The sequence below is a fragment of the Asparagus officinalis genome, chromosome 7, assembly GCF_001876935.1.
Source record: "Asparagus officinalis chromosome 7, Aspof.V1, whole genome shotgun sequence".
NCBI classification, from domain to species: Eukaryota; Viridiplantae; Streptophyta; class Magnoliopsida; order Asparagales; family Asparagaceae; genus Asparagus; species Asparagus officinalis.
The window spans coordinates 1,709,929-1,723,179 of record NC_033800.1 but is presented as its reverse complement, the minus strand read 5'-3'; positions in this window follow the sequence as shown (position 1 = coordinate 1,723,179).

Sequence of the window (13,251 nt, the reverse complement as noted above, 5' to 3'; positions counted from 1 at the left end):
GTTTTAGCTATGCATGAGGAACTAAATAATTTTCAAAGAAATAATGTTTGGAAACTAGTTCCTAGACCTAACAATGCTAGTGTTATTGGTACTAAATTAGTTTTTAGAAACAAACTTGATGAACATAGCATTGTAACTAAAAATAAAGCTCGTTTGGTTGCCCAAGGATACAATCAAGAGGAGGGCATAGACTATGACGAAACCTTTGCACCGGTTACAAGGTTGGAATCTATTAGGATGTTTTTGGCATTTGCTAGCTTTAAAATTTTCAAATTGTTTCAAATGGATGTTAAAAGTACCTTTTTAAATGGTTTTATAGAAGAGGAAGTATATGTTGAGCAACCCCCCGGTTTCATAGATCATGCTTTTCCTAATCATGTTTACCGGGTTTAAAAAGCTTTATATGGGTTGAAACAAGCTCCTAGAGCTTGGTATGCTCGCCTCTCTAGTTTTCTTGTTAAAAATGGTTTTTTAAAAGGAACAATTGATAACACTCTTTTTGTGAGAAAAAGAAAAAAATGATTTTATTTTAGTTCAAATATATGTGTATGATATCATTTTCGGTGCTACTAATGAATCTTTGTGCAAGGAATTTTCTAAAGTTATGCAAGATCATTTTGAGATGAGTATGATGGGAGAGTTTACATTCTTTCTCGGGCTCCAAGTCAAGCAAACTAAGGATGGGATATTCATTTCTCAAAGCAAGTATGCTAAGGAATTGGTGAAGAAATTCAATTTGGAGAATTCTAAGCATACGCCTACTCCCATGAGTACAAGTGTCAAGCTTGATGCGGATGATAGTGGTGAGGATGTGGACCAAAAACTATACCGAGGTATGATAGGTAGTCTTCTTTATCTCATCGCTAGTAGACCCGATATCATGTTTAGTGTGTGTGCATGTGCACGTTTTCAAGCATCTCCTAAAGCATCTCATTTAATTGCGGTTAAAATGATCATTAAGTATGTTAATGGAACTTTTAATCTTGGTTTATTTTATCCAAAGAGCACCTCTTTTGATTTATATGGTTTTTGTTATGCCGACTTTGCCGGATGTAAGGTAGATCGCAAGAGTACGAGTGGAACATGCCAATTCTTAGGAAATTCTCTTGTTTCTTGGGCTTCCAAGAAATAAAATTGCGTTGCATTGTCCACTACGGAAGCGGAATATATTACCGCCGGCTTATATTATGCCCAAGTTTTATGGATGAAACAAAGCTTAGTTGACTATGATTTGATTTTTCAAAATATAAAAATCTTTTGTGATAACACTAGTGCTATTAATATTTCCAAAAATTTGGTTTTGCATTCTAGAACCAAGCATATTGATGTGCGCCATTATTTCTTACGTGATCATGTAGAGTTACAAGATGTATCCCTAGTGTTTGTTGACATAAAATCTCAATTAGCGGATATATTTACTAAGCCTCTTGGTGAAGATGATTTTTGTCGCATAAGAAATGGCTTGGGCTTATGCAATATGTGAAAGTTCTATTTGATTGCTTGCTTAGTTGCATTTTGCATGCATTTCTCTTTACCCCATTTTTGATGGTGACAAAGGAGGAGAGAAATCTTCTCAATTGTTGCATATATTTAGGGGGAGCTCGTAGATAGGGGGATTACCTATCTATAAGCTATATTTATTTTTGCTCTTATATAATGGTTGGTTGTCATCATAAAAAAGGGGGAGATTGTTAGCCCTTATGTTTTGATGATGTTTTACAACCACCATTATCGGTACTAATTGCTTATTGAGTGATAATACAGTTAATATACATATCAAGCATGTTAGTACCACAAATAGAGGATTAGATGGAATATGCGCTACAACGATGATATCCAAAGGAGGAGGAGGCATAGTGATGAAGCAAAATTTATTCAAGAACACCAAATTCAATTAGAAGCTTCATCCAACTCAAGCTATATCAAGACTCAAGAATTGTATTCTCGTGAGGATATTAGCTAGTTTTTATTTTCTCTCTAGTGCTAGAATGTAGGCAAAGAGTTATTGATTTCACTTGAAGCTATTGGGATATCACACACACGTTTTCATATTTATATTTTTGAGCGTTTTTCACAAAATACTATTTTTCACAAGTATGAGGACCTTTTTGCAAAATTCCTTTTCCAAACAATTTGTTTTTAGTATTAAAAATATTTTATAAAGTTTCACAATTTTCAGAAGTCAAATGAATATCTTTCAAATTTTTTAAGTGAGACACAAATCAGTTTTTTTGAATGTATCAGTCCGCGGTCGACCGCCACGGTCGACCGTGCCTGAGTTCATTCGTCAGTGGGTAGCAGAAACTTTCACGGTCGACCGCCACGGTCGACCGTGAGCTCGAGAATTCCCACGGTCGACCACCACGGTCGACCGCAGAAGTCTCTGGAAGTTTACTCAGTTTCTGAGCTGCCTCGCGGTCGACCGCGAAAAAGCCACGGTCGACCGTCGCTTAATTTAAACGGTCATCTGGTACAGATTTTCAGCGCCGATTTCACACGATCTCAGCACAGTTTTTTTTTCCAGGTTTTGGGGGATTGGGTATGGGTTCAAACAGCTATGGTTTTCTATTTAAAACTATATTCTTCTTCTTCCTCATTGTCCCAGCTCTTTCAAAATATTTCAGAAAATGTTTTTACAGAGCTTAATTTTCAAACATGTTTCTTTCTGAGTTTTTGTGTTTCACATCCCAGCTTCAGTGTGATCTTCTCTTTGCCATAGGGACATTGTAAAGAGAGGGTTTTTATATCAATTTCTACTATTTTGAGAGCTTGATCTTGTAGAGATCAATTGTGTGGGAGTGTGATCTAGTGAGATCAACTGTGTAGTGTGAGACCGTGAGGGGATCGCTGTGTAGAAGAAGTTCCGGCTTTCAAATCAGGTTGTGTAGTGGATTTCTCCTTGAGAGTGGGGAGCGGGGATGTAGGTCAGCAGACCGAACCTTATTAAGGCATCGCGCGTCACAGGATAACGATTCCTAACTCTATCTCCTCTATTTTGATTGCTTTTGGATATTGTGTTTTTATTGTCTTAATTTTATTGCATAATTATAGCCTTGTGACCCTAATCACCCCCCTCTAGGGTCCAACAATTATCACACATTATGGAGGATGTGAGACAAACTATACTATAATTAGATAATGTTTGTTTTATCCATAGAACTTGTGCACATACAAAACTTGCAGCAATATATTCTGCTTCAGTTGATACTAAATTTTGCTTTTTACTAAACCAAGATGCAAGTAAATATCCTAAAAAATAACATGTACCACTTGTACTTTTTCTATTAGATTTGCATCCGACAAAATCAGCATCACTATATGATATTAAATCAAATGTGCTATTCTTTGGATAAAATAAACTAAAATTCGTAGTACCTTTAAGATATCTAAAAATTATTTTACTGCTTTAAGGTGTGACTCTTTAGGATTAGATTGCAATCTTGCACATAAATAAACACTAAACATAATATCAGGTCTACTAGCTGTAATATAAAGAAGTGATCCAATTATACCTCGATAAATTTTTTGATCAACATTCTTACCATTTTCATCTTTGTCAAGTGATGTTGTTGTACTCATTGGTGTTGGTTTGCTAGTAGTGTTGTCAAATCCAAAGCGTTTGAGTAATTCTTTAGCATATTTGCTTTGGTTGATGAAAATTCTTTCTTTTAATTGTTTGATTTGAAGTCGAAGGAAGAAGTTGAGTTCACCCATACGACTCATTTCAAATTTATTCTGCATAGTCTTAGCAAACTCTTGACAAAGATCATTGCTAATAGAACCAAATATTATATCATCTATATATATTTGAATTAATAATATATCATTATTTATTTTCTTAATAAATAGTGTAGAATGAACTTTCCTAATTTTAAATTCAGAAGTCAAAAGAAAGTTCTTTAGTCTTTCATACCAAGCACGGGGTATTTGTTTAAGACCATATAAAGCTTTCTTAAGTTTAAAAACATGGTTTGGAAAACTTTTATGTTCAAATCCGGGAGGTTGTTCTACAAAACTTATTCTTTAATAAAATCATTTAAAAATGCATTTTTAACATTCATTTGATATAGTTTAAAATCCATAAAACATGCAAATGGAAGTAAAATTCTTATAGATTCTAAACGAGCAACCGGTGCATAGGTTTTATTATAATCAATACCTTCTTCTTGATTATAACATTGTGCAACAAATCTGGTTTTGTTTCTAATAACTTGTTTAGATTCATCCAATTTATTTCGAAATATCCATTTGGTTTCTATAATGGATTTATTTTGAGGTCTAGGTACAAGATCCCAAACATTATTTTTTATAAATTGGTTGAGTTCCTCTTGAATAGCAATTATTCGAAAATCATCTTTACATGCTTCTTTTATATTTTAGGTTCTATTGTTGAAACAAATGTAGCATGTGTAAATAAGTTTAATTATGATCTAGTTTGTACACCACGAGAAATATCACCTGTGATAAAATCACGTGGATGATTTCTAACATCTACATATGTTTTAGGTAAAACATTAGTATCATTAGGATTGCCATCAACAATAAGAGATGATTGATTAGCAAAATCATCATCATCGTGATTATTATCATTATTATTAGAATTAGAATTAGATTCATCAAAAGAAACATGCAAGGATTCTTCTATTGTAGAAGTCTTTTTATTAAAAATTCTATTAGATTCATCAAAAGAAACATGCAAGGATTCTTCTATTGTAGAAGTCTTTTTATTAAAAATTCTATAAGCTTTACTATGCATAGAATAAATGCAAGGATTCTTCTATTGTAGAAGTCTTTTTATTAAAAATTCTATAAGCTTTACTATGCATAGAATAACCTATAAAAATACATTCATCTGATTTAGAATCAAACTTATCTAAGTTTTCTTTTGTATTTAATATATAGCATTTACATCCAAATACTTTAAAATAAGAAACTTAGGAATATGATTGTAAAATAATTCAAAACTTATTTTATTTAAAATAGGTCTTAATAAAATTCTATTTTAACATAACATGTAGTATTAATTGCTTATGCCCAAAAATATTTTGCTAGATTAGACTCAACTACCATTTTTCTAGCACATTCTTGTAAAGTTCTATTTTTTCTTTCAACAATTCTATTTTTTTGTGGAGTGTAAGGAAATAAAAATTCATGTGAAATACCATTTTTATTACAAAAATTAGAAAATAATTTACTTTCAAATTCACCACCAAGATCACTTCTAATTGTGACAATAGTAGTGGATTTTTGATTTTGTATCATTTTACAAAATGTAAAAAACTCGTCAAAAGCATCATTCTTATGTTTTAAAAACATAACCCATGTATATCTTGAATAATCATCAACAATGACAAATACATATCTACTTCCATTTAAAGATACAATTCTAGAAGGAACACATAGATCCATATGTAATAATTCTAATGGTCTACTTATAGAAATATCACCTTTAGATTTAAAAGTTGATTTATGCATTTTTCCTTGTTTACATGCGTCACAAAAATAGTTTTTCTTATTTACAATTTTAGGTAAACCATTTACCAAATTATTTTTAAAAATATGTGAAATATTTTTCAAATTAATATGTCCACATCTTCTATGCCATAATAATGAATCATCTATTGATGCAACTAAACAATGGTTGAATAAAAATTCATGGATAAAACATATATATCTTTCTTTCTAAAACCTTTTAACAAGATATTTGTTAAATCATGATCATATATAAGACATGAATCTTTTTCAAAAATAATTTTAAAATTCTTATCAAATAGTGGACTTATACTTAGAAAATTATATTTTAAAGCATCTACTAATAAAACATTATCTATTAGAGGTTTGTCAATGCTACATACTGCTCTAATACCTATTACTTGACCTTTATTTTTGTCTCCAAATATAAATGTGCCTCCCTTTTTGTATTGAATTGAAGATAATATTTGAGAGTTTCCGGTCATGTGTTTGGAACATCCACTATCTAGTATCCATTTTTCTTTTTGAGGTACCTGAAAAATAGACATTTAAGCATTAGTACCCTTTTATGTTGGGTCTTTTGGATTAGCACTTAGGATACCAAATCCACTTGGAATTTGGTTTTCCTTTTTTAACATAAATATAATTATTTGAATTGCATATGTTTTTCTTAAAATTTAAGATATAAGTATTTCTTTCATGCATACTAACATTTTTAGGCACCCAAATGAATATAGATAAAGCATGATTATTTTTAGCATGAATATTCCTTATTAATGGTGTATGGAATTTTCTAACATTGTTATTCATAGAAGATGATGCATGATTTATACTAGAAACATTTTTATACTTCTTATGAACATATCCTAAACCAAAATTTTGACTAGAAGACTTTTGAAAAGATAACAAATCATTCAAGTCTTCTTTTCCTTTATTAAACTTGTTTACATTTAAGAATAACTCTTCATATTTAAGTTTAAGTGAAGCCATACTCTTATCTAAATATGAAATTTTATTTTTCATAACGTTACATTCAGATTTAAGATAGACATTATTTTTAGTTAATAACCTATTTTTAGAAAATAATTTTTTATTTAATTCCTTTAATTCTTCAATTTGTGAAGAATTTAAGAAAACTAATTCTAAGTTCAATCTATCATTTTTATTTTTTAATATCTTATAATTAGCATTTAAATCCTTAAACTTAAGATAAAGTTCTATTAAAAGTATCTAAAAGTTCTTCATTATCTAAAGAATCATTTACTTCATCTTGTGCCATGAAGCACATGTGAGCGGATTCTTCTCTTTCTTCTTCTTCGTCGGAAGAGGATGAATCATCGCTATCATCCCAAGTCACAGCCATAGCCTTCTTCTTCTTCTTCTTCTTCTTGAAGTTGCTAAAGTAGTTAGAATTTGTGGACTTTGACTTTGACTTGAGTAGCGGGACAATCCTTCTTTATATGACTTGACTTATTACAATTGAAACACAAAGAAGAGTCATTAGTATTCTTAAATTTATTGATTTGAACTTACCTTTCTTAAGAAATCGTTTGAATTTCTTAGTAATCATTGCAATATCCTCATCATCTTCGTCAGATTCATCGGTGTCGGAGGATGCATTGAAGGCAAGTATCTTCTTCTTCTTTGGTTCATCATCCTTCTTTCTATCTTTAATTTGAACTTCATATGCCATCAAATTTCCAATAAGATTTTCTACGGTAAGAGTTGATAGATCGTTGGCTTCTTCAAGAACCGTAGTCTTCTTCTCCCATTCCAGAGTTAGTTCTCTTAGGATTTTTCTTACCATCTTAACTTGAGTATATTCTTTGCTAAGTTCAATTAATGAGTTAGTAATATTTGTAAACCTTGTGAACATCTCCATGATGGTTTCATTCTCTTTCATCTTAAATAGTTCAAACCTGTGAACAAGGACATAAATTTTTGTTTCTTTAACTTTGTTAGTTCCCTCAAGAGTGTGCCAAATTTGATGTGCTGATGTAGAGGTAGACACTCGATTGAATTTGTTCTTGTCCAAGGCACAAAATAGTGCATTCATCGCCTTAGAGTCCAGACTTATATTTGTCCTTTAAATAACCGTCCATTCGATGTAAGGAGTGGTAGGTTTTGTAAATTCCATCTCTACAATGTTCCATAGTTCGTAGCCAAGAGATTAAAGGTAGATCTTCATCCGACACTTCCAATAGTTGTAGTTTATGCCGTAAAAAAGAGGTGGTCGCTGTGTGAAATATCCCTCTTTGAATTGTGATGTATTTGTTATACTTGATGATGCCATCATTCACCTTGCTCTGATACCAAGTGTAGGATCTGATCTAATACACACTAAAAACACTAGAGGAGGAGGAGGGGGGGGGGGGGAATAGTGTTCTTTTAAAAATTATACAAAGTAGATTATAAACTACAAAAAAGATAGTAACAACCACAAAAAATCACAATCACAAACACGAGCTTTTATACTGGTTCCACATTCCCGGTGTATATCTAGTCCCCAAGCAAATCCCATTTGATAGTTCCACTATAATTTTGAAAAACTATTACAAAATCAAAAAGCTGATCAATTTGTAAGACCATGCAAATTGTACACAATCTCTTCACCAAGAGATCACACCTCTCACATCCGAGAGAACACTTTCCTTGAAGGAAGAACACAATTCCTATAAGCCTTCAATGTGTAGTGATGTGTAGTAGTGGTTTTAGGAACTTTTTAACATCTGAAAAATACCTTAATACTTTGTATATGGGATGAAGATCAAAGGCTATTTCAAAATTCAATTTTTCTCAACACTTAGGAAAAAATCAGAATTTTTGAACTCTTGAGAATGCACAAATACTTGATCTTATATGTATGAATAAATGGTGCAAATTTCTGAACTTAATACCTATTTATAGCCCTTGAAAAGATAAGTTTTAAACTCAATAAACGGATTAAAATGACTATAAACAGTCAGTAATTCAAAATCTAAAATCTAGAAAAATTGTATCTATAGTAGACTACAATATCATAGGTGATTTCTATTGTTAACCACACACTAAGCATGTGTTAGTGTGTTATGAACACTATGTGTGTGCATGTGTTGTGAGTGATCAAGGCTTGCATAATAAATCTAAGTAAAGAAAATATATAATTTACATTGTGATGTTTAAGCATTTCATCTTCTTTACTTCATATTGCCTTGAGCTCATATTGCACTTTTGTTTACATATCTTGAGCTTATTTGAAGTTGATATCTGCATTGATATGTTAGTGCACAATAATACACATAGTGAATAAATTGTTATCATAAAAACTATATCTTAGGGACATGATATCCAACAAGTGATTGTGTATAAATAAGCACAAAATGAGATTGAGAGTGGATAGATAGAGAGTGAATGTGATAAAGAATAAATATAATCAATAAGGAAAGAAAGAAATATGAAGAAAATAAAATCAAGAAACAAATAAAAGAAAAATCAAGAATTAAAGGAAAAATTAAGAAAGTAAGAGATGAATGATTCAATTAAAGATATGAGGAATCTAGAATTGAATTCAGTAGCTAATCTCACTTATAAAATATGAACCATTCTCTTTTTATTATATTCTACTTTATATTTATTAAGTATAGACTATCAAACTACTTAAGAAAAGCATAACCTATCAAATTATCACCCAAGTACAATTAATACTCACGAAAAAAAATAACAACCAAATATAATTCTAGAATTCCTTCTACCAATTAGATCTTTATTTGAATATCCTAAGCATGAACATTTTAAGCATAAGAGAATGATTAACAAATTATAAAAGAAATAAAGCTAGTTTCATGCAATTTTTAGAGTTCCTACAAGAATTAATTCCACATCTAAAGAAAAGTTAATTCCCTAGAGGGTTCTAGCCTCAAGGCGAATCAAAGAAAATAAAAAATAAATAAAAATAAAAACTAATTCTGAGAGGGTTCTAGCCTCAAGGCGAATAGTACAAGCTAATAAAATCTAAACTACAAAATAAATTATAAGAACTAAACTACAAAATAAATTATAAGAACTAAACTATAAAATAAATTACAAGATTAAATGCGAGAATTTAAAGCAAGAAGATAAAGACATGAAAGTAACTCTGCTCTATTGTTTTGGGAGAAAGTTGATGTCTTCATTGATGCATTCATTACAACTTCAGTCGTTACAATAAAAACAAAAAAAAAGATAGTCTTTTTATAAGACTCTTACATAATGAAAACGAAAATTACAACTTTCCTTTCAACAAACGCAACGGACGTTTATCCTCCGCTGCTTGTGTGGGATCTTGGCCTGTGACGGGAATGTTGATAATTGTAGACTACCAAATGATCAGATCAGATCCGGAGCTTCGTTGATTCACGAAGAAATCAAGAAACCGAAGTAATTATTTCGGCAACAGCGAGATAATCACTCTTCTCGAGATCACCGTAACGGGATAATCTCAAGGGAAGGAATTAGGAACTCTAGATCTGACGAGCTCCTCTTCTTTATACTGACGAACTCGATCTGATCTCCTCATCTCTTCTGAAATTCATGCTCCTTCAGTCTTTAATTTAGCAGGGCTTCACCGACGCTCGAGAATTCCAGATCTGAAAAAATGAAGGTCCTGGGGCTGTATTTATAGGCTTTGGGACCTCTATTTTTAGATAAGAACAATCGATTCACTCTTATCTTCAGTTGTAACCATTTAACCATATTTTTGGATGATATTTTATCAGTTGGAACAAATCCAGGCGGTTAACGGTGGAAAAACAGCTTAAATTTGCCAAAAACTGCTTTCGGGGCTGCGGACACCCGTGGGTCTCTCGGCCAAGCCTTGGCCGAGACACCTCTTAGTGTCTCGGCCAAGCTTTGGCCGAGACACCTATGGGTGTCTTACTGAGGCCTGGAGCATTGTTCCACGCGTTCTGTCCGTTTTTGCCGTATCTTCATCATTTGAACTAGGAATCACGCGATTCAAAATGCATCGGAAAGCCGATGAGGAGATCTACAAGATTTCATGATTGAATCGTATGTGGAGTAAACGGTACACGAGGGGAGCTTCGTCTTTCGTAAGTAACGCGTAGCTCCCGATCCATTCGTATTTTCGTTATTCTGAAGTTCCGTTGCTTTGCATGGTTCATTGATTCACTTCTTGCACTTGTCATCATCAAACGAGCTTCTGTGACTCGGGTAGAAATGTTCATCATCTTTTCTCTGTCTCGAGCCACGTGTGGAGACCTATAGGTAATTTTTGATGTCTATAGATACCCCCTCCAATGTGTTTCAGTCTCATTTCTTTTATAGAGGAGCCTGAAATACTTTGGATGTGATCGGTCCAACCTTCAGTCAGTGTAAAAGGACCTGTAGTTAGCTCTGACTCTTGACTCCTTCAATTTTTAGTCTATTTAATATTTTAACGAATAGCTAAAATTCTTCCGACGCTACGTTTATCATCTGGCCGTCGTCGAAGTCTCGAATCAAAAACTGGTAAGTTGACTTTCGCTCGTGTCATCGAGTTGACTTAGAACTGACTATTTCTGTCATGATATATTGACTTAGGGCTACGTGTTGATAGACATTGACCTAGGGTTACGCGTTGACTTTTTATCACGCGTTGACTGGTGTTGACCTAGAGCTATGCGTTGACTGACATTGACCTTAGAGTTTTGGATCGCCCGGTATTGACTTTTTATAGCAACGCGTCGACTGACATTGACCTATGGTTACGCGTTGACCTAGGGTTACGCATTGACCGGCGTTGATCTTTGGGTTTCGAATCACCCGGCGTTGACTTTTCATCGTAACGCGTTGACTTGCATTGACCTAGGGTTATACGTTGACCGACGTTGACCTTAGGGTTTCGGATCGACCGGTGTTGACTTTTCATCATAACGCGTTGACCAACATTGACCTAGAGTTACGCGTTGACCGGTATTGACCTTAGGGTTTCGGATCGCCCGACGTTGACTTTTTATCGTAACGCATTGACCGGCATTAATCTAGGGTTACACATTGATCGGTGTTGACCTTAGGGTTTCGGATCGCCCGGTGTTGACTTTTTATCGCAACGTGTTAACTAAAGTTGACCTAACGTTACGCGTTGACCAACGTTGACCTTAGAATTTCGTGTCGTTCGACATTGACTTTTTATCGCAACGCGTTGACTGGCGTTGACCTAGGGTTACGTGTTGATCGGCGTTAACCTTAGGGTTTTGGATCATTCGGCGTTAACTTTTCATCGTAACGCGTTGACTGGCGTTGACCTAGGTTTACGCGTTGATCGACGTTGACCTTAGGGTTTCGGATTACCCGACGTTAACTTTTCATCACAATGCATTGACTGACGTTGACCTAGGGTTATGCGTTGACTTTTTATCCCAACGCGATGACTGACATTAACCTAGGGTTACGCGTTGACCGATGTTGACCTTAGGGTTTCGGATCGTTCGACATTGACTTTTCATCACAACTATTGACTGGTGTTGACCTAGGGTTACGCGTTGACCGACATTGACCTTAGAGTTCAGATCACCCGACGTTGACTTTTTATCGCAACGCGTTGACTGGCATTGACCTAGGGTTACGCGTTGACCGACGTTGACCTTAAGGTTTCGGAGCACCCGGTGTTAACTTTTGATCACTACGCGTTGACCGGCGTTAACCTAGGATTACGCGTTGACCGGCGTTGACCTTATGGTTTTAGATCGCCATGTGTTAACTTTCATCACAACGCGTTGACTGACGTTGATTGGTATTGATTTTCATCAGAAAAACCAATGACCGGCGAAAACAGGCGAAATAAGGTCATGAAAAGCACTTAGGGCCTGACCTGGGCTCGAGACACCACTGGGTGTCTCGGCCATTGGGCCGAGACACCTCTATGTTGTCTCCTTTTTTTTTTTGGTCTCTTGTGTACTCTTACTTTCCCCTCTCCCAAAATTTCAAATTAGAATCCTTTTCCCCCTAAAACTCCTCTATCTTCCTCCTCTTACCAAAACCCATTATTTCTTTTCTTCAAGAACTCTTAACCCATTAAAACTCTTGCCTTTAAAACCCCTCAACCCTTCAAAAAGAATTTCAGATTTTTATCCTCCTTATTGGCCGAAATTTGTCTCCTCTCAAAGCTAGGGTTTTTTTGCATCCTCAACCTCAAGACTTGGACTTTTGAGTTGGGTTTTTAAGCTTCTTGGTTTGGGTAAGCACTTTTCTTCATCCCCTCTATATTATACACTTGATTTTGATACAAAAGTTTATGGTTTGGATGTAAAGAATGAAACTTTACTTGTAGTGTGGGTATGTAATGCAAAGATCATGCCTTTTTGCCCTCATGAGGTGGGTTTTTTGAAAAAGATTGAATCTTGATGATGGGTTTTGAAAAAGACCAAAATTTTGAGGGGCTTATGTGCAAAAATAAGGCTAAAATTTTGAGGGGCTTTTGTGTAAAATAGGGCTAAAATTTTGAGGGGCTTTTGTGCAAAAGTGGACTGAAATTTTGGGACTTGGATTGTATGCTCATTTGGCCTAAACTTTGAGGGGTGCTTTATGTAAAAAGACCACAAATTGTTGAGGGGTTTATTTGCAAAAAGCAACCGAATATTGTAGAGGGGCTTATTTGCAAAGGGGCTGAAATTTCGAGAGTTTGGACTACACACCCATGACCAAAAGTTTGAGAGGTGTATGTGCAAATTGGGCCAAAATTTATAGGTGTTCATGACTAACTTTGAGCCTCGAAAATGAGGGGTATTTCGGGTATTTCACCCCAAAGTTGATCATGAAGGATTT